Below are 23,065 nucleotides of genomic sequence, written 5' to 3'. Positions count from 1 at the left end.
AATGGCAAAAAATGCAGCATATGCTGCTACTTTCACCTTACCTCAGTATTTTCACCTTACCACTGTGTCCCAGCTTTTGGCTTCAGCACTGTGAGAGCAGCTCAGCTGGGGGTGAGGGAGGGGAGGCATTTTTACAGGCCCTGGCTCTGCACCAGTTTATGGATGGCCCCAAGGAACATCCTGGAATTCTCTTACCACCCATCTCTACACCTCACCTGCCCATCCTGCTAAAGCTGATGTTAGGACAGCGTTGCTCTACTATCAGCCTTACAACAGGATTAACATCTCACAGACAGTTCTCTGCTGCAGGCTCACTGTTTCCCCATGAAGCTGAGCAGGTCTCAGATCCTGCCTGGAGGGGAAGGGCACAGTGCTGCTACCCAGCCCTCTCTTCTCCTTCAGCCAGGCAAAGACAGAAGTAGGCTAGGCTGGGTTGCAGGGATGAAGAAAAGCAAATAATTAAATAGCTTGTCTGTCCCTTCTAGAGCCACTTGTTATGGACTCCATTTCAAGTCCAGTTGTTTCTTCTGTATTAAGTGGTATGAGCTAGTGCAAGAGAGAAACATGTATAGGATGGGAAACTGCATTCTTCTATAATGTGTTCTCCCTACCAGCACAATCCCCAAGCAAATGACAGAAAAATAGCAGTGACTCACCTCCTCCAAGATTAGACCAAGAGGGAAGAAAATGTTACTCTCCAAATCACCAATCTGTGCAGAGCTCCTGTCAAAATAAAGCTCCTATTACACATCACCCTGGACTGAGCCTATAGCCCAGACAAGCCATGCAGTATCAAAAGGATATTTCTAACATTTGTTTATCGGGAGCTGCACTTGTTCACAGAAACCAAAGTAAAACAGACTGCATAAGTACCTGTTCAGAGACTGCCCACCAGACAGGAGTCGCTGTGCCTCAAGCACTTTTCCATTCCAAATCAGAAAGTTGCCCAGAGTTCTTCAGTCTTTTATTTGGGCCATGGAGATTCTGTTGTCTTTTTCTCACTCCTTTTCATCTTTCTCTACACAATACATTTATACATGACCACTCAAACAGCCTGTCCTTTCAGTGGACAAGGGAAGAGCTACGGATGTCATTTATCTGGACTTCTGTAAGGTCTTCGACACAATATCCTTCTCTCTACACCGGAGAGATATGGGTTTGATGGGTGCACTATTCAGTGGATAAGGATTTGGCTGGACGGTCACATCCAGAAGGTAATGGTCAACAGCTCAATGTCTGGACGGAGATCAGTGACAAGTGGTGTCTTGCAGGGTTCTGTACTGGGACCAGTGCTGTTTAACATCTTCTTTGATGACATAGTGGGACCAAGTGCACCCTCAGCAAGTTTGCAGATGACACTAAGCTGACTGGTGCAGTTGACACACCTGAAGGACAGGATGCCATCCAGAGGGACCTGGACAAGCTCAAGAAGTGGGCCCATGTGAACCTTATGAGGTTTAACATGGCTAAGTGCAATCACCTCTATTTGAGCAGCCCTGAGAAGGACCTGGGGATACTGGTGGATGAAAAGCTGGACATGAGCCAACAATGCTCGCTGCCTAGAAGGCCAACTGCATCCTGAGCTGCATCAAAAGTAGCATGGCCAGCAGGTCAAGGGAGGATTCTGCCCCTCTACTCCACACTGGTAAGACCCCACCTGGAGTATTGTGCCCAGTTCTAGAGTCCTCAGCACAAGACATGCATGGACCTGTTGGGGTGGGTACAGAGAAGGGCCACAAATATAACCAGAGGGACAGAACATCTCTCCCATGAAGGAAAGCTCAGAGACTTGGGGTTGTTCAGCCTGGAGAAGAGAAGGCTCCAGGGAGACTTTATAGCAGCCTTTCAGTACCTAAAGGGGGCTTATAAGAAGGATGGGGACATACTTTTTAAATAGGGCCTGCAGTGATAGCACAAAGGACAATGATCTTAAACTAAAAGTGTGTAGATTCGGACTAGATACAAGGAAGAAATTGTTCACTATGAGGGTGGTGAAATACTAGAACAAGTTGTCCGGAGAGGCTGTAGCTGCCCCATCCCTTGAAATATTCAATGTCAGGTTGGACGGGGCTTTGAACAACCTGATATAATTGTAGATGTCTCTGCTCGCTGCAAGGGATTGGATTAGGTGACTGTTAAAGGTCCTTTCCAACCCACTCTATGATTCACTTTTCTTACCTCCACCTCAGTTGCCTTCTGACCTATCCTAGGTTCCTGTGCCATTAGCATCCCCATAATTAATCATTCTTTGACCTGATGGTGAGCCACACACTGCCTGGTCTCATTCAGTTTAAGAGGTGCCTGTTTTGAACCCTCTTCTGCCTTCTAATGCCTAGAGCTTTTCTGCTTTATTGTACTCAGAAGACCTCAGGAGGACCAGTTCTCTACAAAACTCCTTCACCCTCAAGGGCTAACCTCATGACATTGATTGTATTTTTCTTTATCAAGCAGCTCCAATGGGCTATTTATATTTAACCAAAGGTATTATCATAAAGAGATATACTGGTCAGACTGTAAATCTCTACTCTTTATGTAATCTGAACCTTCTGGAGCCATTCATTAACTGTTATTTCCAGTGCAAGTCCAAATGCTCTTCCTTGAAACCAATTTGGCCCCAGTGGGCTTGGTTTTGGTTCAATAGTGACTAAAGATGGTAATTCCTCACTCTGTATTGAATAACACAGTAGACCCTTGAACAGGCAGGCATGGGTTGTGTGAATTGCAGCTACTTCACCTCCCAAACCAGTTATCATAGAATCACAGAACCATTAAGGTTGGAAGAGACCTTCAAGGTCATTGAGTCCAACTGTAATCTACTACTACTACAAACTACCACAACCACTAAACTATATCCTGAAGCATCCCACCTAAATGCTTCTTGAACACCTCCAGGGATGGCGACTCCACCACCCCCCTGGCCAGCCAGTTCCAATGCCTCACTATTCTTTCAGTATTTTTTTTTTTCCTAATATCCAACTTACACCCATTTCCTCTTGTCCTACCACTAGCTACGTGGGAGAAGAAACCAACACCGGACTCTCTACAACCTCCTTTCAGGTAGTTGTAGAGAGCAATAAGATCTCCTCGAACCTTCTCTTCTTCAGACTAAACAACCCCAGTTCCCTCAGCCTCTCCTCGTACCACATACCCTCCAAACTCCTCACCAGCCTCAAAGCTCTTCTCTGCACAAACTCCAGGATCAAGATGTCTTTTTTATACTGTGGCACCCAGAACTGAACACAGTACTCAAGCTGTGGCTTCACCAGTGCCAAGTACAGGGGCACAATCACTTACCTACTCCTGCTGGACACACTGGTTTTGATACAGGCCAGGATGCCATTGGCCTCCTTGGCCACATGGGCACACTGCTGGCTCATTGATTTTACTGAGTGGGGAGCTATTTCACCCTGCTTTACAGAGCTTGCTACATCCTTTTATTTGTTAGGATAAGGCTCCTTTCATTTCCTGCCACTTTATCCCCCTTTGCTCACAGGAGAACAGCATTTGGCATTTCTGTAGGTATGCTGCTGCAATTTTGCTGCTTCTCCTCCCTGTGACACAAGGCTTGCTGAGAAGAAGGGATAGTACAAAACCAGACCTACTTTCCTTCACCCATCTGCTTACCCAAGTAAAGACTGGCTGTCCTCTTAGGCTTAATTTTAGCATGACTGGGACAGCCTCTGTAATAAGTTACAAGCTGCTTCTTCATTTTTGCGTGGTGCATTACACACTAAAGTAATTCAAATTTAGTATCCTTTTTTAGCCATCCTTTTTAAAGGAAAACATATATAAACTTCTTACTTCCATCTCCTCCTGCCTGACCCCCAAATTCCTGTTCAATTACACTGCAACAGAGTTAGAAGTGTAAAAACAAGGCACCTTCACAACAGGTCCTGAGATGGACCAGTCCATAACATAATTTTGGCAGTACTGTTGCTCAGTAGCTGTCTAACTAGTTTACAACAGTTGAAGTTCTTGAATGTATCTGAAGGAGAATATAACCTTTAAAAAGAGGCATATGCCCATTTCTGTGTGAAATGCATCCTATGACCAAAAAAAGGTAGATTAAACTCTGAACCACTGGCATGTCACAGTTGGAGGCCCCAAACAGTGAGGGGGTTAACCTGGCATTGCCAGCCAAGCTGCTCTCAAAGTAGCACCGGGCTTTCAACCCTTCCTCTTAAAAAACGTGGCTGAAACTCTCCCAGTTTCTAATGCACTGACAGAATTCTCTCCTCCTTTCTCTTCCAGACACTTAAAAATAATTGTCTTTTCTCTTCCACGAAATTCAGGAAAGCATATGTCTCTTCTTGCCAGCAGGAAAAGCAGGAGCTGTCAAGACACCTAAATCTGATCATCTTCACACACTAGCAGGGCAAGGTTTTGTTGGGTGGCTGCAGTAACACTGTATAAAAACCACATCAAAAGGAGCCATTTAAACCCATGTAAATCATGTTCACTGGCATATAACCACATCCATCATTCCTAAATGATATGCCAGTTCAAAAAGTGGGGCACCAGATCCTTGCGACATGCTCAAAATTAATACCCACTTATCCTCTTGGTATCTTCAGGGAGTTACAGGCCTCTCAGTTTAACAGAGGTCACAGAACAAGAGCCTTTGGTATTAAGCAGAACCCACCACAGGACCATGATGGCAATGTTTGCAATGTTCAGATGTTCCACTCTTTATAGTGCCCTTCACTTATAGTTAATGATAACGTGACAGCCTGTTCTCCTGGCGTACCATCTAACCACATGCAAAATTCTGCATGTGCCTTAAGACTAGAATCCTATTTTTATCGGCTTTAACCAACAGCTGAGACAAGGTTTTAGCATGAGATTTTCAAACCTGTCTCAGGTATTTAGAAGCACAAATTGCAATGAAAGACTAATTGAACTGTGCTTCTAAATACCCCAGGTGCTACTGAAAATCTCTTTGTTAAAAACTTGGAATCTCCTAAAGAATAAACCTCATCGAACTTAGATGGATATGAAGATCCTAAGGTTAAGATTTTGAAAAATGTTCTGTTCTGGCTCAACTCCCATTGACTTCAGTGGGAACAGAATTAAGTTGACATTGAGCCTTTTTGAAAATTCCCCTCCGGGTGTGTTTTCTAAATTTGAATTTGAATTATCTGTTAACTGCTGAGATTGCTTTTTGATTTATCAATATAAAGAATTTTACAGGAGTTTTTCTCCTTAATTCTTGATGAAATGAGACTCAAAAAACTGTAGCATATTGTCACAAAAACTCTATCTGCTAAATCAGAAGGAACTATGTTAATTTTCTGTATGTTTATTATTACTACTAGTGGTACTAGTACTTCAGAAGCAACACAGGAACTGAAACCACAGACATAACTGTGGGAGGTGTTTTGCACAGTCTCTTAAAATATTTGCACAATACACGGGCAAGCTTTCTAACTTGATACTAATAGCCAGACTCTAGAGTAACCCAAGAATCATAATTAATATCCCCAGTAGGTGTAATTATACAGCAGCATTTCAGTTACTACTTCACCTCCTCGCAGACATTTTCAGGAGACAGGGATTTCCTTCAACTCCCCTGAATGTTTTAGTTTACCTTTTAAATTAGCCCTGCTTATAAGAATGAGGAAAGATATTCTTTAACGTTGGTGAGCTCCTCACTACAGTTTTGCAGGCTGCACTCTACTCTCTGCGATGCACAAAACACAAACTTCTAGGGGTACAAACTGTATTCACTTTCAATTCAAAAAACATATCAGGGCTCAAACTTTGCTTCTAGGATGCAGGCTTTAATAATATGAATAAAAGGAAACTGGCAGTAAGGAGCCCTCTATTTTGCAAGTGTCACTGGGGACAGACTCTCCATGCCCCAGATTCCTTGTGAGAAAAAATAGCTGCACTAATACCACTTGCAAACAGCACGATAACCACTTCTTTGTTCCCACCAAAGATACAACAGCAGAATCCTGTAAGAGAAGTCATCTGATATGTCAGCTCATTAAATTAGTCAGAACGGGTGAATGGGGAAGAGGAATATACCATTGTAAATGTATGTTAATTAACAAATGCTATAAGAGAGCCATTTAAATTTATGAACATGAATATTAATGAGATGAAAACACCTAATTATTGTGCATCTAATGGTATTATCCAGAGCATCCAACAGAAAATGCCTAATTGTCATGCATCTAAGGCAACAGTGCAAACCTGCAGAGACAAAGATTTAGTGTACATATAGATCACATTATGACTTTAAGTACAGACATTGCAAAATATCTGCACTGAAACTTGAATTCCAAAGGATTTTTAAAGTTTTATTTGATTTATCAAAAAATGTTACATTTCACCAATTCCTTATATCTTTGTTCCCCTTCAAAACTGCAGGCTTCTTAAGTGCTTCTGAAACATTACACTGAAATGCTTCCATATTTCTGCAGGCATATTTCCCTTTTGCAAGAACATCGTTAGACAGTGGGCTGCAAACTGTCCTGGAATGAAGTTCTGAGGAATTTTTCATGAAATTGCATGAAGCAAAACTCAGTCTGCATGAAACGCCTTCCTATTCAGAGGGCTACCTACCAAAGGAGAATCCTGAGTTAAAAATAATATGGATTCCTGGAATTAAAAACTGCCTCATAATACATAAAGGAAGCTGAAATAAAATTATACAGGTCACTTGAACTCTATTATTTCCTAATTACTCAGTGATTTGGTTTACAAACTTAATGTTCTTTTAACGAAAGTTTTTCAATGTGGTTTTTTTTCTTAAACGTAATTGCAGATAGAGAGCCCATCTCTTGACCACAGCTGGAAGGACACAGGGAGTTTTGCTTTATAGAGAAATTCCAAAGTGGCCCAGCGATGCACATATTCCCTGTCTGAGGCTCTAGGACATATGACAGGGACACATTTAGAGACAGATGCATTTTAATGACTACTCTCTGCATACTATTTGTAGTCCTAACAAGACTAATATAATTCACACATACAATCAATGAAGTCTTAATCCTACCATCAATGCAATTAATGAAAATAAATCACATTAACTTACTCTTGGAGTGAGAATTGATTCCTGAAAGACAGCACGCTCCTCTTTCAAAATATATATTTAAGTATCAATGTGACAAGCACTTTTTATATACTTTGACATATATATTTACTGTTACTCAAAATGACTTACAGTCCATAATATTTTATAAATTTCCTATCTTTTCGATGCTTCTAATTTTCTTATAGGACTGTTGCATGGAACTGTAAGAAAAAAGTTCATGAAATGGAGACACATTCTTCTGGTGGATTTACCTTATCCACTAAGCTTTTCATCCTATCAGGGAAAGAAATTAAGTTAGTTTGTATGATTTATTTTTAATAAATCCATGCTGCCATCTATTTACCACCTGTATTGCTGTAGTTGCTTCCAAACTGATTGCTTTACTAATAACTCCAACAATGTGCTTGGTACTAAATTCAATTTAATGCACTGGTTTGAAATCACCAGATCTTCTCCTGTTCCCATTTGCAGATAAATGCTGTTCATCCTGACAAACTTAACAATTCAAGTAACAGTAGCAGCATATGTAACATTACTGCCTGTGTAAAGGTTCTCACAGGGATTTCCGAACACCATACCTACAAACCATCAAAGTGCTTGTGCTACCACAATTAACAGAGGGCAGAACCAACGTGTCAGCAGTATTTTGCACGGAAAAAAAAGAAGTTTCCTAGCAGTTACATAACTTTGAGTTAACAACCCCTAAGTTAGGATTACTACAGGGAAGTAAGCCATGTTGTAGTGCTGTGGTTAAGCTATACTGGGGAGTCATATTAGCATCTGGTGTGTGATTAACCCAAGTTTTTGCCTATACTCTCCAACCATGCAGACTTCTTCAGTAAAAGTCACTAATGTAGTGTGCTTCAGTTAAAACAGCTGAGGTTAAAATATTAATAATCATATATTTGCCTGTAAGTAGCTACACCTCTCATTATTCTTCTCTCATGTCTGAATCTATACCAATAAACTGTATCAATATGGCTTGTGGAATCTCTTTGTGCATTTCTTACATACGACTTTTTTGCAAGCAACTAAAGTAACCCTAGAGTGCCAGCAAGTCCTTCAAAAAAACACAAGCAAATCCTTGCACTTAATGGTCTGTAAAATCTGCATACTGCATGGGACAGAGACAGCTGCCCTCAAAAGGATAAGCAATAGCACCTAAAACTAAAATTTTGTGTCCAGGGAAATTAGCTGTTTCAGACCCAGGAAACTGTGCTGTATGGTGGTTAGCACCTCAACCTGAATGGAAGCCAGTCAAAAGCTGTGGTAGCCCAGATTTTACAAAAGACACCTGGTCCCTCATGCACTCTCAAAAAGCAAAGAACCACAAGAACACATCCTCTGTAGAAAAATGTGTAAATTCCACCTGACAAAAGCAGAAATATATTTTTAAATGCCCAGTTCACAAAGAAGCTACCCCCTTTTCAGAAGGTTTACATAGTCAATATTAAACTACTGTGCAAAAGAGCTGAAGATATTGATAGCCAGTAATGCAAATGAGATTGCAGTTAATTCTTAACATCTCCTGGGCTACATTTCCTATGTCCCTGCACAGATGATGAATAAAATTATTTACCTATTCAAGTAATGAGAGCTATGCATTTTGATATCCACATACACTGTAACTCAGACCTCCTCTGAGACCCCTACCTGTAATTAGGAACAGATGTAGGATCTTGTTCCTGAATTGATAAAAACAGATTCCAGCCCTCCTATGATATGTGGCTTAGTGGCACAGCTAATGGGAGGAAAACCTCTGCAGAAGGATGCCCCTCCAGGCACTGGACATCAGCAGCTCCCTCCTGCCCAAGAACCCTACTATTCTAGATATTTTTCAGTGCTCTTCCATCACTGATATGGGACACTCACTAAAGCATGTATAGGTGACATGGCAAGTGCACTGTAAGAAAGTGACATGCAGTGTTTATATGGCTTCACCTCTGATGAAGACAACCATAGATTTGTACCATTCAAAACCATGGAAATTCTGTAACATGTACTGACTTCGCCACGGCGAAGTCATTTAAAATTAAGAATATGCAACACTATGTGCCTTCAGCAACAATCCTCACACCTCACCACATGCAGCTGGGGAATACTCTTCAAATTATTTTGTGGGGGAAACTCAAGATGACATTCAGTATATTTATTCTCTTCTCCAAACATCACATTACTGCAGGAAAACATGCCTACTGCAAATGTTTCATGAACTGCAAGAAGCCACATTTCTTACTTTTTACCAGCAGGCTGAAATCACCCAAGGGGAACAGATACCTGCACATTTTCTTGCTCTTGCACATAGGTATCAGTACCAAAGCCCAGCAGAGAGGAATGAATGCTCCAAAGGGAATCTGCCATCTAAAGATGCTGCAGGCTGATCCTACCTTAGTTCAATGCATCTCTTGGACTGCCCTCCATGTGCTAGCCCCATGGGATACTCTCACAGCAACAAGAAGACATTGAGGATCTATGGCAGCTCCAACCCATTCACAGGACTATTCTGAAGACCTTCAAAGGAGCTGCTGTGATGATTGTCACCAAGTGAGACAAGTAAAGCTGCCTTCTTTCATGTTTCTTCCTTGACCACTAAATGCCCTTCACTTGATTTACCCTGATCCAGCAGAGCTTTTATTCCAACTGGCTCTACCAAAATGATGCCTTGTGAACAAAACAGAATTGCAGCCCCTCAGGCCTGTAGAAGAGAGACAGAAATTTGTTACTTACTGAGGTCATCTCAGTACAAGAAAGTTTCACTCATTTCATTTAAATCTGACTGAAACAATTCAAGTTAAAATGATGTGAATGCCTTCATACATCTTTATTTAAAGATGTTAAATGTGAGTTTGCTTCATTTCAAAACTAATCCAAATCTGAAAGAAGCAACCAGATGAAATAAGACTGTTCATGTCACATTTTGCATTGGTTTAACTAAGCAGGTTTACCTGCAATCTTGGTGCAACTCCTCATGTATACAAGGTCTGAAATTACATTCACTCTCCAGCACTGCCTTGCTTTATGCCAAGAGAATTTGCAGCTGGAAAAGCTCAGGGGAACCTCAGTGCCTAGAAATAAAAGAATTGTAGGGGGAATCATAGCTGCTGTACTCATGAGCCCTCCATGGACATTACCTAAATTAAGGTAATTAATATAAGAGAATGTGTCTGGGCTCCTCAGCAGTTTATAAATGTTACAAAAAGAGGAATGTTTTATATGTCCCCAGATGGGTTTTAAATGTTAATAAATGATGTGCAAGGAGATATTTTACATCTCTCCATTTAACAGTGAGCTGACTGCTGCAATTATAGGCCAGTCTCTGACCCCAGCAATCCTTCCATGAACCTGACGTGTAAATGGAGCAACTTGTTTCCAGAATAACAAAATGCATCAGGATGCTGGCTCAGCATTTTGACAACCAGACACAGAACCAAGGTGAGACACCTGGGAACCCCCTTCCACAGCAGTATGCACTTCCTGGTCACTGGTACCTGCCTACCTTGTCACCAGAAACCCACTGCCACTCTTCCTGTAGTAGCAACAGCTCTTTATCTTATAGGTTCAGGAGAGGGAATGCAGCAACCAGCCAATTACTTGCTATGTTGCTCCTCTGCTGTGAACTAGCAAAAGAACTGACTGCACCTGGCACATCCAGAGCAGCAGAAGTAGACAGGGGTATGGCATGTGTCACTGCATGCTCCTGCATTCTGCTTTTGGCCAAAAAAACTTTCCTGGTACCAGGTTTCTGTGCCTGCACACCTATCTTCACCAGTATGGACAGACAATAAGGGGCATACCTATCCTTTCAAAAGGTAGCAAAGTGACTACTCAACAATATGTGCCCCAGCAGAAAGCCCCACTAGTTTTTAGTAAGCTCTAACTACTACCCTTCTCTTCTGCTCTGCCCAACCCTCACCAGTGGAACACAGTCTCTTAGAAGTTTAAGGAAGCTTGAAGCAGTATTTAATTTAGGTACTTTTCAGGTTGCAACCTTTCTTGCAAGGTAACGGCAGAGGAAGAAGAATCTTTGCTTTGTGCCAAGGCCCTAAAATATGCTCACAACCCTGTTTTCCTGCACACCTGTATATTATCACCTCCTTTCTCTTATCTGCAAACAACCTTTGGTCTTGATCCTTAAACTGCTTGTGTTCACTGCTGTTAGTGAGCACATTCATTAATCCAATTAACCACTGAGGTACTGCCTAAGGCAGCACACAGCTGTTCTGAGGCACTTTGGTCCATGCTGTATGTGCTGTTTCACTCCACAGGAATTGCACCCCACTGATGACAACAGGCAGCTCAGACACTGAATGAAACCAAGCAGAACTGTGAGTAACATCATGCATTTTCACTACATTGTCCCAAAGGCAGGAGAATGGGTTTTACAATTCTATTAAAATTCCACAAGGTAGTATTTTTGCCACTGACAATCTCTTGCTTCCTTTCATTTTAGAAGGACAGAAGCCTACAGCTTAATACAACCGATTTATTAGAAAGACTGCATTTTTTATTCTTTCCCACCCCAGGTCTGTTTTTTTTTTTCTCTTTTTTTTTTGTTTTTTTTTTTTTTCTCATGAAGGGCTGTAAAGTAACTGATTTCTTTCCTCCAACACTTTCTAGTGTTGGACAACACTGGTGACAAACGGGCTTGTTCAACTATTAGAATAATACCTTTCTTTCTATTAGTGGTTCCACAATTGCACCTCAGCAAAGCTTAGAAGAAATCTTAAATGGCAAGAGCAACGTTTTGTTTCAGATTTGGGACAGAATTACATTAATATTTTCATGGTATTCATGCTGTATCCGGTTACAGCCAAACACCATTTGACATCTTTTACTTATATATTCCTTCTGCTCCACACAAAGATTTCTCAACTGTGTTTTAAGGATGGATCTTGTGTACCCCTGTTAAATGCAGACCTTTAGTACAGAATTTCTGGAACTAAGTTACAGCTTTTCTTCAACTCCTGTTTACATATGGTTACACATTTCTTCTGGTTTGCATTAACTCGTATAAAAATGACTGTGACCATCCTTTCTTTCTTCAGAACTTTACAGTTTCTGATGATGGGTTTCCAGAGCTTCTGAACAGTGACTGCATGTCCATACAGTTTATCCTAGGCATCATGTTCATCTCATTCTCAATGGCACATGTCAAAACACATTAATATTAAGTCAAATAATAATGATGTGGCTACTACAGCCATTATTTACAATGAAGCATGACAGGTTATTGTATTTATCTCTCTGGTTATTATAATTGCCTGTTAATTAAATGTAGCTAGTGAAACAGGGATAGAAGCAGCACTACCATATGGCAAGTCACATCTCCATGGAACAATGGCTATAGGTACTAAAACTTGGCTTGAGAGCTGACAGCCACAAGTCTGTGGTAAAGGACTTCCAACAGGAAACACCAGAGCTCAGGCAGAGCCAGGTATGGGAAGCTGTGGCACCAGGAGGGACACCTGCCTGACCCTGGCACCCTGCAAAGCCAAACCCCACAGCTCCTGGAGATTACCCCCTTGCAGGGCCCCTCACTCAGCCACACCTATGAGAAGCATCATTTACAGCTCCTGCTACTTTAATACCTCTAATTCAAGGCACAGAAAAACAATATTGTGCACACCTCCTTGAAAGATTGCCAGTCCCTCCAGTTACAAGGTGAGGTAATGAGATAAGGAAGGCCAACAGCAGTCCAACAGAGATCTTCTTAGCCCTTGTTAAATGTGCAGACCCATCTAACCAGCTGCTGTTCTACTGTCAACTACAGCTGATATTCAAGACCAACAAACAGAGATTACACATCCCTTCTCAGTTAAAACCTATTTTTGTGTTACAGCATCTCAGTGACATTCACAGCTTATGTCCTAAAAGTGTCTCACTCCTGTGCAATCAAATTAAAGTAATTCAGCAATGGCTCGGTTGCTGAAACATGGGAACATTGTACCTGTCTTGTATTGGAAAGAGTGGTATTTTTCTCCAGGAAAAAGTTATTTGCCACAAACTTGACTGATTTGGCAACTTCTTTGTTTATCAATATCCCACAATTCTTTCACATTTACAAAACACAGTAATAATACCTACCACCTTATGAGCTGCTGCAAGGCATTATTCATTACTCCTCCTGAAGTGCTCAGAAATTCTCCAAAAAATGAAATCTGAAAAATAAAATTATCATTAGTACACATCAGAGATTTAATATTAATCTCCATTCTCCTTTACAAAAATGGCTGGTTTTGGGGTTTGGAGTTTGCTCTTGTGTACATAGGAGAGCAACAACTTACCACATTTTGGTATACCTCAGTGGTACCAGGAATCACATTATTCTTACCTATATTTCTGCTTTTATATTCATTTATCTAAAACTTTTGTATTCTTTTCTCTTAACTATTGCTTTCCGTTGGCTACCAAGAGAACCCACAGCAACAAAGATCACTACACACATAATTTAGATGCCTAACATTAGGAGGTGTCTATGTGCAACAAAAATCACAAATTCAAAGCTACTTCAAACTAGATAGAGTACTTTCAGAGAAGCTGAATACCTCCATGGAAATGTATTCCCAAACTTTGCTCAGACTTGAAGGTGAGCACATTTCTAGCCAGGAGCACTGAGCTGGATTTCCAAGTCTGTCACACGACTTCAGTATGACCCCAAGCCAACTCCAGATAAGAGATTTTTTTGATATCCAAACCACAAGCAGGGAGCTTGCATCAACTGGAAGCCACCACACCTATCTGCACCTCTGAAAAACTCTTTTTAATCTCTCTCTGCCCCTGGGAAAGAAGGGGTAATGGTTTTTTTCTCCTTTCCCAGTTTACTGGCTGCTTAGTCTGGGAATTCTTGTGGATTGTGTTTGTCTCTCCTATAGTGTGTAAACAGGGTGCTTAATACAGCAGGCCACTGATCTTAACCTTCTATGCACCAAGGGAAAACAAGCACAGTGATGACACCTCAGCTGTGGCAACTGTGTATCTACATGCTGTTCACACAGACAGAGAAAAGCAGTCTACTCTCATCTTCACAATATACTCTCAAATACACAATTTGAAGTACCAGACTTTGTTGAACAGGCTTGCAAGCTTAAAAAAAAAACCCTTCTGGGCCTCCATGTTTCTTGTCCTTCAGAAATTTCAACAGTTATATTCACTACAGGGAAATCAGGAGTGGAAGAAGGGGGGGTTAATTAAGCCCTCCCGCTCTACAGTTTTTACCAGAAACTTGACTGAAAACAGCTTTTTCATCTAAGAATTGCATTGTATTTTTTATTGCACACTTTATGCATTTTAGACCTCACCTAGATTAGAAGAGGATGAGGCAAAGTAAACACACATGTGCACATGCACAGAGTGCTAGGTGTGTTTTTCTGTAAGAGGGAGAGTTTGCTTTCCCAGTCTTTCTGCATCTGTAAGCAGGAAGGCTTGAAAACCTTGCAAAGAAAAGTGTTCCCATGAGAATTGCTGCCTTGCTGTCTGCGGATCCAAGAGGCAATCTCTGGCTACTGTGCATGGGAATCCCAGTATTTTGGCACGGTTTTAACATCAGCATCATTAGAAACACTGGCTTATTTTAATTGTCACCTTGCACCCTGCACTGCCAAATGCAGTCAGAATATTAATTCTTTATCAATGTAAGCTGTTGACATGGAAACAGATCTACTGAAATGGAAGCATTAAGAAAAAAATGTGTTACTCCTCCAAGTTATACTTAAAAGTGGTAAATCTGTGTGTGCTACAACAGATTTAAATACTCAATAAACTATGCAGAAGAAATAAACAGCTATTTGGGATGACACCCATTTTAGTTGTTTACATTGTAGACTGCATTTAGAAAATATCCAGTGTTACTATGGTTACTGCTTTTGCTTAAACATAGTTGTGGACACACTTTAGGTATGATCTAAATTAACTGAAGATGAACAAAAATGGGGAGCAACAGCTGAAGGAGCGACTGGCTGCCTTCTATCAGCCCATCCTATCTGCTGCACACACTAACAGGATACAGTCAGAGCACTGTGTAGCACAGACGCCTTGGCTCATCCCCACCTAGCCTCTCAGAGAGGAACTGAAGTAGCCAACAGACTGCACTAGGTAGGTTTACAGCTAACTGAGAGACTCAGAGCTGCTTATCAGCCCCACACAGCTTGTAGAGCATCCCAGAGCTGCTCATTCTTTCCCTCTGGTCACCAGAGAGGTGGCAGGAAGAGGCAGACAAGAAGAGGAGCCTGCAAGAGGGGCCAGAGGTCTGCTTTGCACCACTGGCAAAATTTGTGGCCTTCCTCTTTGAGATCTCTCCCAGGGAAGACAGCAGAGCTGCAGAAAGGCAGGCCTGCAGCACAAGCCTTCTGCCAAAATCTGCAACTTGCCTCGCTATTAACCTCACACAGCTAAAAACCATCCTAAAAGCTGCAGTGCAGACCTTTGACCGGCACTACATTTCCACTAGAAAGATTAAATCTCTGTGCTGGTAAAGCTAGTTCATAGTCATGGGGAACAAGGCCAGAGGGGGCACTGTGATCTGCTGTTCTTAACAGGGATTAAAGGAACCTACGGTCTCCCGCACACCCGCCTCCAACCTGAAAGCAAAAGACGGCGAGATCGAGATCAAGATCACTGAGCAGAAAATAGAGGGAGAGGTTCCTCTGCCCTCTTACCAGGTGCTAGGGCAAGGGGCAGCAGAAGGAACAGACACATTTAAACCCACTTCTCTAAACAGGATCATGGAAGCATTTGGAGTCAGAGACTGCTCAAAGCCCATGGCAATACTGTGAGGCCATCCAGTTCCGAACTTGCTAGGGTAAACCAGCCCCGCTGCTTCAACTGTGATAAGACATCAAGGCAGGGGATTTTTTTTCTTCTCTTTCTTGCTTTTCACATTTCTGCATGATTACATTAGATAATGACACAAACCTCCCAAAAGTCTGTGTATCAATTAACAAGGGAAGGAAGGACACACATCATTAATTACACACTGGCCTGTGAAACACAGACACGGGACATGGCATAACATTCGAAAAATAGCAGGAAGGCCTGCCTTGTTTAAGTCAAGTTTTATTTGAATTCCCATAATAAAACATCTGATATTAAACAATGAAGCAGAAGACACAACACTGTTCAGCTTCGATGGGTGTTACAGATAGGTCTGCTATAACCTAATCCATACAGCAAAATGCAAAGCCAAAGGATGTAAGTTTATGTAAGCATGAGATAGAATAGTGCTTAAACTTATACAGCATTTATCAATCCAAACGATTCCAAACTACTCTACAAACCATATACTAACACAAATGCTTCCATCTGTATTGTTATCTTACATATCTTGCTCCATCTGTATTGTTATCTTAGTGTGCATATTTTGGTGAAATTCACAAAGTGTTGTGTTAGATGCTGGGCCAAATTGCTGATACAGCTACATGCAGTCAGAGATGAGGAGACAGGTTGATGGCTGTCGTAGCTGTTCACAGACATGGTAATATCGAGGAAATTCTGCTTTTCTCAAATAGGGATGAGGGAACAGCACTGGATGAGAAAAGGACCTGAAGTGCGTATCTCTGTAGGTACAACTGCTCCACATCTGCCTTGGCCAGTGAGTGGGACAGTATTTCTAGATCATTCAAGCATGGGTATTGGAGGCATACATTCTTCTTGAATAAGAGACAACCTCTGTCTAAATCTGCTTGTAGGCTAAGTGGAATAGAATGATGAAGAAGGCAGAAAATCATCTAGCTCATACCAAATTTCCAGATAGGGAAGTTACTCGACAATCACACAGGAATGTTGCAGGGAAGAATTTAAAAAACCACAGCTGCCCCCAGCATAAATCAAAAGCTGTTTACGTGAGCACACACACCCAACCCCCAAACTTCTCCATCCTCCACTGGAGTGGACTGTGGCTGCCAGGAAAACATTGCAAAGAAAAAACCAAAACAACAGTGGATTTATTAGTGCAAACTCTTAATTTTTTTTAAGCAAACCCCACGGACAACTTGGTTTTCAGTTACAGTGTATAAGATTGTAATTTTCAAAGCCTCATCTGAAAACACAAATTATGATCTTATCCTATACTGACAGCAATAAAGGCAGCAATCTTCTATCTACACCTCCATCTCCAATATTAGAAACCAAAGGTACTGTTTTCTGATATCCCTAATACATCTGAGGAGCAGATGGTCCTCTGAAAGGCACAGTCTTTTGATCCTATATAAATTGGATGCTTTTGAGAATGTCACCCAAATTTCTCATGTCAGTCCTAGGAAAACATAATCTAAAACAGAGGATAATTTTTATTTTCCTCCTGACTCAACAGATGAGGAGATAATTACATATGGAGAATGAGTTATCTTGAGGGTAAATATACCTTGCCATAATCCTACTGCCAAATGAGTTAAGGTTTGCCTGCTGCAATAAGTCATATATTAACACAGCATCTGGAGGAAAGCGAAGACCTGTCAGATTTCAGAAGTCAGTGGTGGTCCTTCCTACATTGTAATTCAGCATTTTAGAGCAAAGAAATCAATGAACAGAGGAAAGAGGAGAAACAGATAAAAGGGACTAAAGAAGGAAAAATATTTCTTGTCTCTGACTGCTCTTACAGACTGGTAACATGAAGCAGCTTGTTTTTTCAAGAGTTCTTCAGCCTAACCATGACTTCCACCTCAGGAGCTGGAAGAATCCCATATGTCAAGTAAGCAAAGATGGGTTATCCTTCTGCAGCAATAGCTCAACACTGATTGAAAGTCTCATTTGTCAGGGGAAAGAATTGCTGGTTTTCTTTTTAAATTAACCCAGAAAAAGCACCCAGGTGCTTTTTCATTCCTAAAGCAGCTGCTAGTTTGAGAGCATTTGAAATGGTTGGCCTTTATGAAATGAATTGGTAATCACAGCCCTGTGCCTCACACACTGTAGACTGAATGATTCAGGGGGCTGGTAATAGGATAAAGCCTTTCACCTCACAGGCTGGGGTTCAAATCCACAATAATTCTTAACTTCATAAACACCATCACTGCATGATGGGCATTTGACTGTTATCATACAATGAATCAGGTGTTTTTCCTAGTGGAAAAGTATTCATGCCATAGACAATATATACTAATTATTGTCAGTAACTAGCAGCACTCTTGGTAGCGGCAGTACAGGGCCCTCTAGGAAATTACCCATACATTCATCCCTTGGAGGCTGTCATTTCAAGGCAAAGGGTCAAGCCCTCCAGGTAGTCACTGTTGCGATTCTTGTAGCTCTTTCCCACCCTGGGTATGTTTTGCAGATAAGCCGAGTTCAGCCTCCAGAGCTGTCAATCTACCACTTTTATTACAGCTAAATTACTTTTGTTTAAAGTGCTGGAGGCAACTTTGAATGCCGGGTCTAATTAGATTGTAATTGTTGGAAGATCTGAGCCACTGTGGCAGATTGGGGTGGAGACTCTGGTGGCTTATAATATTTGTGCAAATAGGTTTCACAAGCACAAAACCTACAGCTGCTTATAAAAGTGGGCATTTTCTTAGAAAATGTATACTGCTAACCCTCTAAGCCAGACATGAAAAACTTTTAATTTCCACATGCAAACTGAGTGATCTGCAAAAGCCATCTGTCAAAGCAGACAGCTTCACGGGCCAGGCAGCTTTCACAATCCCAAGATGTTTTGGTGCAAACAGAAGACGGTGACATTAATGAGGAACAAATATTTTTGTACAAACAGAACAAGGTACATTGACCTAAGCAAGAACCAATAGCAAGAAAGGGGTATATATGTCAGCATTTTTTTCAGATAAATAAAAAACCACAAACTAAAAAGAAAATAAATTTCAACTATATGTAGGAGTAAATCCTACCATTTAGCACTAGAAGCATTATCTTGCCCAAGAGGAAAAATACTCATGAACAGTCCAGGAACTCCATGCCCTGCTGCTGAATACCATTTTTCCTCTGCCTTCCTTCAGGAACCACAGACCACTCAACACCTCCACCCCCTGTAATATAACAGTCCAGAGATCTGCAGAGAAATCCTGAAGGTCTGAAAGTGAACATTTAAAAAGGTCAGGGAGCTTCCACTAGGAGACCCTGTGTTTCCACATTATCTCCTGAGGTCTACCTGTCATAATGACAGCATTACCTCTTAGTGCATCTCCAGGGAGAGCTGTGCAAATATTGGATTATCTGGTTCAGTGGCCAAACAAAAAACAATCATGGGCAGAAAAAAAATCAGCTGAATCTACTTGAAGTAAAAGCCAAGGGCGGTGGTTTTGGCTATGGAAAAAAAAACACCTAAGGAAGAAATGTTTGCTTTTAAGTAGTAAATCCTCAGTTCTCTATTTTTTACCTGAAAAGGAAAACAATTCCCACAAAATTATATCATTTTAGAAAAACCTTCCTTTTCTCCTTTGCTTTGCTTTTGGTTTGGTTTTTTCCCCCTAATAAACCTTCAGCAAATTTCATGTCACACCTGGAAAACTGGTTTTCTTCAGCAAACCCACTGCTTAAAAACACTTTGCTGAGGTCTAGTCTACGAAGAGCCATGCAGTCTGAACTAGAGAGTGATCCAGATTTTTGTTGAAGAGCCGAGTTTTCAAGTAAGAAAACTGACCTACTCAATGACTGTGGATCAATAATGTGATTTTTCCCATGAAAGAAGATGACCAAATACCATCCTTTGCAGGACATACTAGCAGCCTCAGTGACTTAAGTACTGACCCCTTTGTTTTGTTCTTCTGGAAGTAAAACCACAACCACAGTTCTTGACTCAGAAGCTGTTTTTGTTTGTTTGTTGTGGTTTTTTGTTGTGGTTTTTTTTGGTGTTTCTTTTTGTTTGGTTTGGTTTTTTGTTTGTTTGTTTTGTTTCTACTTTTTTTTCCACCCTCCTGCTGGAGTGCCTATGTGAAATGAAAGGTACAGATGGATTCCACTGGTGGCAGTGAAGTCCATGAGATACCATAACCACAGTCTCACAAGCTTCTGCAGCTTGTTACTTACATATGCAGCTGGCAGTGGACACACTTGGAAACCACTCTGGTTATTGGTTATCCTACACGTCTATGAGGACTGGCTGGGTTGGTAGCTGGCTCCTTAACTTCAACAGAACGAGCTAATTTGGATAAAGGAGCTTCTGCAGCTGAACTGACTTTGGTAAATATGAAGAGATACTGTCCACTACATAAATGCATACACCAAAATTAGAATGGAATTTGCTCAGAAGGACAAAAAGGAAAAAAATTCTGAAGTCTGTAGAACTGCTGCTGGCAAATACAGGCAATAACATTCACTAGAAGAAACAGATAATGTAAGCGTATATACACCAAAACCAGAACAAAATTTGCTCAGAATGAAAAAAGTGGAAAATCTGTTCAGAGCATTGTTCAGAAGTCTCCAGATCAATCCCAAATCATCAATTGCAGTATCCCAGACTGTACATAAGTCACTGCTGAAGACAGTAGGAGACAGGCAAGTGCTTGTTTAAGCCTCTTTCCTCCAGACCCATGGTACATGCCAAACAAGGCACTGGCCAATATTTATACTATATTCTACCAACTAGTATCCACAACGGAGTTTGTTCCTGCCTTGGATCATAAGACCACAATGCAAATTGTTCTTTACTAACCCATCTCCACAGACCTTTCCTAGACAGCCAAGGCTTTAAGGGTCAAATTATTTAAGCTACAGAAAGACACAATTACTGAATACAGAAACCAGTGCAGCACTTGTGTATGTGTTGGAGGAGTGTAAACCCACACCTCCGAGCAGCACACTATCGAAGATGTACTATTCCCAGGATGATACTCAGCTTGTTCAACATTTGCAAGTACAAACATTCCAAAGAACAATAAAAAACCTTTTACATTGTAGTGACCAACTCCAGGTAATACTCGGCTCCAAACCAAAAAGGCTATAGGGCATGGGTAAACTAAAAACCCCAGAAGCACAACTAGTAGAGACAGCAAGTCCTTTCAAAGTTTACCAGCAGCTTTGCACAGGAGGGAAATGGCTAAAAAGCAAAACTGTGAAAAGGAACCTGACAGCCAACATGAAGAATCTGGAAGACACAATGAGAAAGCAGAACCAGGACTTCAAACAGGCATAGAATGAAAAAGAAGAAATTCAAAAAGAACTCTAGAAGGTAAAGGTGGGGGCTAAGGGAGAGTAAACAAAAACTTGATGGATTTTGAAAAGAGAATAGCTAAAAAGGTATTAAAATGTGAAGGGGCTGGGAGCACAAGATCCAATAGTAAACACACAAAAAGGGAAAATAAAATTCTTGACAGGGAATGCAGGATGTTCTTTGACAATTTAACAGTAAAGATAAATAAATACATCCTTGCTCTCCATTCTAGGTGACTAAGATACCAGAGAAGAAAGCACGCAGGTGTTATACGGGGAAGAAAGTCAATGCAAAGAATAGAAAAGCTATTTAAATACAGAAAAGACTTAGAAACTCCTGTAAAGCAAACCTTTTTAAAGCATAAAATAAGCAGTCTTTTCTAGGGGGCCACAAGAAGAAAAACAGAATACAGTATTCTTAGAGGCCAAGTTTACCTCAAGTAACAACAGAGGAGACAGACTAGATATCATGTGTGTTCTGGGCTCACATAAAGGTCAGAGAAGCACTGTCCCTGTTCAGCACATTTTCTGGAATCACAGAATTGTTAGAGTTGGAAGAGATCTTAAGTGAAAGGACAAGAGAAACCTTCATCAGTCCCACTAATGCACAACAATACCCTGGGCAGTACAGCTGCCCAGTCCTTTCAAAAATGGCACTCCTTACCCGTTTTAAAGGGCTGAAAGAGCCTTTTACATGTTACACTACAGCATTAGCAATCAACACAAGGCATAATGTATGGCACCAGAGCCTTCAGGACCCACCTAGGGATATAAATCTGTCCCAGGAGAACAAAGCTGTGGAAGAATACGTCCATTAATCTTGCCTTAACAGCTTATGGTGCACATGAGAGAAGATGGAAAGGCAGATCCCTGTAAAGTCAATCCATGTCTATAACACATCTGGTAGCGTATCTAATATTGCAATTCTGCATCTAAGGATCAGATTGCAGGGACTCTGCCTCTAAGACATCATTAAAGTCTGTATATACGTTCATGCCTCACACAAGCTTCAGGGGACCTCACTGCCTTCTCAGCCACTTTCAGCTAGAGACCAGCACTTGCAAAAGAAAGAACAACTGCTTCTCAGAAACTCTGCTTATTATGGCTGAAAGTAAGGTGCCCAGCTTATTCACAGCTACTTCATTATTTTTCTCTTTCTCTGACAGTCGGCTGTATCTGTTCACAGACAGGCACAATGGTTTTGTGCTGCACAACTCTTCCTTAAGCAGAGTTAACTCTAGATTTACATCTGCTTAAAACCAGGGTGGAAACAATCTTAAGAGTCCAAACTTTAAAACTGAGCTTGAACAATTCACATTTCCACTTCTGGCAAACCTGGAGAAGCACACAGTCCCTAGGAAGACTAATTTGTGTGCTCACGTGGAGAGGAAAAAATGGGTACCTACATGAAAACAGTGAAAGTGCTTCTCTGGTAATACTATCCTGGAACAGCAGAACTGAGAGCAAGTAACCCTTGGTAACTGTCCTGTCCCTCCCGACTCACACACACACACATATTCCATTGGCCCTGAATATGAGCTGCACAAGGTCCAAGGGACCCACACAGCCCAGGAGCAAAATACTACTTTCCTCAGGTAGTGTGTAGAGCAAAAAAACCTCTACCTCTCAGACAGGCCCTCAGACAGATAGGATGGGAAAGAAGCAGCTTCTCCTGCTGACCAGGGGTGACACTGAACTCCACAGCTCCTTGCCTACACCCAAGGAAGAGCTCCAATGCAACCTGGAAAATCACCTGCATTATTACTGGAAGTACTGGTACCTATGCACATGCAGGTTTAAGGCCTAACTAGCTGCTCAGTCATTTTTCCTCAAGTAACTGCTCAGCCACAGTCTCTCCAGCAAAATACTTACTTACAACAGCCTAGCAGCACAACTGGCCTGCGCGGCACAAGGCACGGCATGACCTTCATTTCA

At 41.3% G+C, this 23,065-nt stretch overlaps 1 long non-coding RNA gene across 1 annotated transcript; it reads right to left on the bottom strand.

The window, feature by feature from the left end:
• Nucleotides 1-649: 649 nt before the first annotated feature.
• On the bottom strand, nt 650-23,065 carry LOC127383873 (uncharacterized). The gene is made up of 3 exons (XR_007889328.1): nt 23,003-23,065; nt 13,127-13,200; nt 650-723 (listed from the first exon to the last, which is right to left on the bottom strand). It is a non-coding gene; the product is annotated as an uncharacterized LOC127383873 (long non-coding RNA).

This window comes from Apus apus, chromosome 4, assembly GCF_020740795.1.
Source record: "Apus apus isolate bApuApu2 chromosome 4, bApuApu2.pri.cur, whole genome shotgun sequence".
In the NCBI taxonomy this organism is placed as follows: Eukaryota; Metazoa; Chordata; class Aves; order Apodiformes; family Apodidae; genus Apus; species Apus apus.
The sequence above is the reverse complement of the archived record's forward strand: the minus strand, read 5'-3'. Positions and strand labels throughout refer to the sequence as shown.